Below are 5,721 nucleotides of genomic sequence, written 5' to 3'. Positions count from 1 at the left end.
CTTACATTTTAATTTTGCAATATAATCAGCACATACTATGCTCTAATGGGGATAATGCAGCTGCTCTGTTAATCAATGCATCAGAACTGAAATAAGTAAACAAGCAAATAACTATATCACCAGTAGTCATTATTTTCATGTGATTTATTGATAATTAATTGGAATCTTACAGAATTACTGATAACTCTATGGAGGCTTTCCAACTTAGCCATTAGGTGATGTGCAACATCATTGGAGCAACGTGAGCTAAACGAAACAGCAAGCATAGTAAGCTAGTAACTATGAAATGAGAAGCAGCAGCAATGCAACCATTGCACCTAGCAGGTTATCTTCACAAGACTTGCATGACCTAAATGATGAATCAGAACAACAATGAAGCATCCTCCTAAAACATCTTAAGGCAGCTACATACACATGATAATTAGAATCCTCTTGGCCACAACTCATGCCTTTAATTTTCAAGACCTACATAACTACTATATTATTTAGGAACAAACATCTTTTTTGTGAGAATTTTGGGGCCCTTTTTCGATTTCACCTGGTGGTGACACGTATGCTACTTTAAGGTTAATTTCCGCAGCGTTTCTTTTGTGTACAGTTTGGGTGCCATCTAGAAAATTTTATGATCTGTTATCTTCTCTGCTGATTTGGTACTGAGTTTCGTTGGTTCATTAGGTATGTGGTTTTTGCTGTTTGCGTCGTGGATTTGCCCCACCGCTTTGACCATCTTTCCTACGCGTGTTGGACGGTTTAGAAGACTCCCGTCGAGTCCAACCGCCACGTCCTCCCTTCTTCTTCCTCTTATGAGAGCCCCATTTCTATCCCCGCTGCCCAGATACTTCCGCGCACGTGCCTTTCCATGGCCGGCCTTGCTCATCACCGACGCGCTCCCGCCGTCCCCCACCGCTGCAGTAGCTCTCCTCCTGGACGGCGGCACTCGAACCAGCCGGTTCGCCGGGTCGGCGCACAACGACCAGCAGCACTGGTGGCTGCTCCTCGACCCCGTGGTGAGCGGCCACTGCGAAACGATGCCGGCCACCATGCCTCATCGAAGCTCACCATGGGTGCTGAGCCAACACCGTCATCTCCTCTCCACCAAAGTTCTTGAAAGGAGGTACGATTCTTTTTTCTGGCCATTTTCAGTTCTTCCTAGATCTGTGTGGATTGCCTCTCACGATCGATTTGTTGTTATGATTCAAGTTTGATTCGTTGGGTTAATTGAGTTTTTGTGGTTCAGTTTTCGGCCTGCAGGGCCTTGCCCATGCCGACGCATAGGCCCGTCAGGCGTCAGCCCCGCCCCTCGCCCTTCACAGCCGGCGAAGACGAGATGCTCTCGGTAAAGTCGGCGGGCGCCATCTCTAGGGAAGTGCAGCTATGGCGTGAGGCATCGCTCTGCTCGCCAACCTTGGCTCCCGCAGCGGAGAGTACCATCTCTAGCCTCTTCCTCGAGTTCGTGCTGGGCGGCTCGCTTGCCGATGAAGTGGAGAGGAACGGGGCAGCCTCGAGGAGTTTGGGCGTTCTCAAGGCGAGGAGAGATCTGTCGCTAGGCTGCGTCTCCTGGATGCCCGGGGACGAGTTGATCCACTGCCTTGTGCTGGTCGTTGAGGGAGTTGTTCCTGCTTGAGATCTACCACGACACGCTGCACGGCGCCAATGGGTTTGGGGGCGAGTAGAGGTACTCGCAGCATGACCCGGTCTTCGCCAATCCCGACTGCGCTGGAGAACCAAATACTGCTGTTTGTGTTGGACCTCCTGCTCGGGATGGAACTCGGCCATATTGAGCAGTCGCCATGGCCATCCTGGATGTGCGGCTCTTTTACCCCTTCATGGCCACCGACACACTAACAGTTTGCTGCAGGGCTTCATGTACTGATTGGCCTCCACGGTGCTGATGTCTTCTTTGTCTCGATGATGCCCCTCGGACTGTTCTTCTTGCCCCTGTTCCTGAGAGGAGTACTGCACCTGAGCCTGCGAGGGAGAAGGTAGGGGCTTGGTATGGCTGCTAGCAAGTAGTTAATTTCGTAAATAGGTTCAGGATTTGTTTACATGTGACAATTTAATTAGTTCGATTAGATAAAACCCCACGTGCTTGCTGCTGAAGTGTTCAAATGTATTGCACATAATGGTTTGATGTAAAATCAAAACCAAATATAACTGTGATAGAGCATGAGCTACAGAAATAACATGTCTTGTGGAGTAAGTGTTGCTGCACTGGCATATATGCATATAAAAGCAGGACACATGATTAAGAGAAAGAAAAAAATGTTGGATTAAATTTAAACCTAAAAATACAAATATTACCATAGCTTGCAATTTCTACTAAAGCAGAAGCATAAATACTTAGCAAAAGGAGGACAAACAGTTTTAGTCTGAACTGTAGATTGTTCTGTTTTGTTGTGCAAAGCGTTAAATGAAACAATGAATTACCGAATAATATTTCTTTGCCACTGCATACGATGAAGTAGGATACACTTCCTTCTGAATTTGAGTTCTGATGGTATATCTTACTGTCATTTGCTTGATGAAATATATTGAGATTTATATTCAATAGAATTCATATCTTCAATTTGATATTTCATAGTTTGCATAGTCGTTCAGACAAGAAGCAGAATATATGCCAATCTTTTGTTGACGACTCTCCTTTCCTAGCTTTAGCTTTTACTTCATATCCATTAACTAATGTACAGTCAGTCATGAACTAAGCGATTTGACCTTACGTTATCGTGTTCTATTCACATTACAGTGCAAAATCATTTGCCTTATGTTAAATATCTGAAAATGAGATATTAAAAAAAATGCTAAATGCTTTGTATTTTATACCCTGTTGCATAAACAGATGAGTACATGTCCAACCGCAAGTTAAAATGTCATTTTGAGAGTTTGATTTAAATAAGCTTCGACATATTCTACGGCAGAGGCGCTCCTGTCATCCCCCGCCAGGACGGTGGCACCCGATCCTTCGCATCTGCGGCCGTCGTCGAGACGCTCATGCCGTCCCCCAGGATGGTGGCAGCGAGGTCCCGCCTGCTGGTCCGCTTGTGGAGGGATGGCCTGCTGCTGGTCCGACGTGTGGAGGGATGCAGCCGTGCCGACAGCATCCATTGGCTCGGGCTTGCTTCCAGTTTCTCTCCCGTCCATGTTTGAGTCGTCAAAGGACAAAGGTGTGCGCGCGGCTCCCATTCTCTGTCTATTTATTTTTTACGTTCTCTTCTATTAAATTGTACTTCTTTGTGTGTAGTTCTTGTGAAAATTCATGTGCTGTTTCGGTCATGCTAATGGAAACTTGATTTGGTTAATCAAATATGATCTCATACAACTTTTTTTTAATGTTTATATCTGACACATTGTAGTTCAAACCAATGTTTAAATTATTCTTCCACGACACTGCTTTCAGTAAAAGTACTTGCCATTGAAAAAAGGCTTTGATAACTATTTATTTCTTTTATAATGGATATTTCTTCTTAATGTTCTACACCAACAATATGATTTCTCTATATTCAAATTTCAGTGAAACTGACTCTCTTGAATTTTCTCGGCGAAGGTGTCACCCCCTGCGCTACGACAACCTTGACACACTACTGGCAGTCAGCGGCCTCCTAACCCACTACCACATCAAATCACTCCTTGGAATCATACTCTGAATTGTTGGGGGATTTTGGTTTCCTTGCTTAGATCGGGCAGTGTGCAGCCGCTCCTGGTGACCATCCAGTTCCAAAAGAGAGTGCTGCTGCAACTGCTGCATATGTCCAGCTTTTTATGCTCCAACTATTGCTACGTTCATTGTATTTTTTCTGTTCGATCAGGAAAGGAGGGGGAGAGAGAGAGAGCGAGAGAGACAGATGTCTTGCATTTTTTAAATATTGTGCAATTTAAAGTAAATTTAGCAATTCATATGTTAGCAACTGCAAATAATTTACTTCATAGCATGTAATGGAGATACAAAGGGTTTTCACAAGTAATTTCATTCAGAGCTATATGATTTTTTCATATTAGTTGGCATTGTTAAAGATATTTTGAAAACTGCATCACGTTGATATCTATTTTGAGAGGATTTTTTATGTTTCAAAGGATCTGTTGCAGAGGCTAAGGTGATTACTGCAACTTTAGCTAATATAAAGGCCACACAAGTTAAAGGTGAGATGAAGTATTCAGCTGACAGAGAGCAGTCTTCACATGCGGCACCAAATGTGAAGCAGCGTCCATATCTCATCAAACTTGATATTACTCTTGCAATTAATTCAAGACCATCTCCTATAGTTTCGCTACGCCATTGAGCGGTGAGTAGAATATACAATTCATCTGAATCTGTAGTCTTATTGATTCCATGTCCTTTAAAAAAGTCCCCAGATTGTTTATTTTCATCTTGGTGGATTATTCCTCAATTGACAGACCATACGCTGCATCTTATAGACTCTTTTCTGAACTGTTTATCTTAGGTTGCTTTGTGGAATGCTTGACAACATACTTTTGTAGGTTGTGGTAGCAGCAGAGACAAGAAACTCCTTAGGTTGTATGGTTAGGCAGCTGCCAAACGACCAGTTTGAAACCAAAGGAAGAAGGTTTATCTATGGCAGACCTGAAAATACAAGAGCGGCTAGAACTATTGGATCAGCAAATGCCTACTTTGCAAAAATAAAGTTACTTGTGGAAAGCAGAACATGCTAGAATACTGTATTGTAGATTTCAAGAATCTTTATGACACATGGTTATATAGTTCACTTTCATATTTGTGTGATATAAGTAACACTTCGTCACAGGAAATTCTCTTTTTTCTATTCTACTTTTAAGGTTATCCTTTTGGTCTAATTAAACAGGTAATTGCAACTCTCTTGAAACAGGTAATTGCGAGTCTCTTAAACAGGTAATTTGTCCCGTGAAGGCAAATTCTTCTTGGACTTTGATGAGATTGCAGATCTATGTAGTAGTGCAGAAAGAATGTTTTCAACTGAACCAATCATCATAAAGCTTAAAGGGTCCATTAAGATATTTGATGATTTGCATGGTGAATTTGTCATTTGATGTGTTTGTTTCATTAGTATGGTTCTCCCTCAACAGCGGGAGATACTGCGTGAGCATCTTTTTGATTTTTTATTCTGAGGATTCGCTGATATCAAAGGACTGCTTAAACATCTGGTATTTAGTTGATTTTAGTAACATATGCTTCTAACAGCTTGATATGTACATGAAGCTTCTCTGACTCTATTATTGTACCCTGGTCTCACATATATCTTCTTGGCATTTCGGTTACATTGATTACTACTTGGGAAATTGCATCGATGGTGACGAAGACCCAAAAAATCTCAACGAGTGCACCCCCAGAATGCGATGTCCATGTCTTCAAGCACCTCCAGTAACAACCAATGGACCTTAACCATTTTCAAAATGGTGCAAAATGACAATCTATACAAAATCACATTCAAATGAATAGATAAAAAATATACTACATTAGTTAGACACAGTAAGAACCCACAAACATTTACCGTCAAAAAATACAACCAAACAGCCACCATATGGCGCGGCGTGCCGCCGCGCGATCATTGCTAGTTCTTACTATGATACATCCTAATCATCATCAATGCCACACTCTCTTTTGTTGTGTTCTCTGCTCTAGCTAGACCACTTCAATACTATAGTATTTTCAAATCAGTAAGGTTTAACTAAAATAAAATGTTTTATATCATCTACGTCCTGGTGTTTAATCATCATCAACGATTGAACCCA

The 5,721-nt window shown here is 42.2% G+C and overlaps 1 long non-coding RNA gene across 5 annotated transcripts; it reads left to right on the top strand.

The window, feature by feature from the left end:
* Positions 1-663: 663 nt before the first annotated feature.
* LOC124678471 lies at positions 664-4,775 on the top strand. Of its 5 annotated transcripts, XR_006994493.1 has the most exons (5): positions 683-1,114; positions 1,238-1,982; positions 2,837-3,161; positions 3,509-4,277; positions 4,474-4,775. It is a non-coding gene; the product is annotated as an uncharacterized LOC124678471 (long non-coding RNA). The 5 variants fall into 5 exon arrangements; XR_006994496.1 differs by having other exon boundaries at positions 664-1,114; positions 1,859-1,982; positions 3,509-4,775; XR_006994495.1 differs by having other exon boundaries at positions 669-1,114; positions 2,916-3,161; positions 3,509-4,775.
* Positions 4,776-5,721: the final 946 nt, after the last annotated feature.

Source organism: Lolium rigidum, chromosome 7, assembly GCF_022539505.1.
Source record: "Lolium rigidum isolate FL_2022 chromosome 7, APGP_CSIRO_Lrig_0.1, whole genome shotgun sequence".
Lineage (NCBI taxonomy): Eukaryota > Viridiplantae > Streptophyta > Magnoliopsida > Poales > Poaceae > Lolium > Lolium rigidum.
Note: the sequence above shows the minus strand (reverse complement) of the source record. Positions and strands in the feature narration are given on the sequence as shown.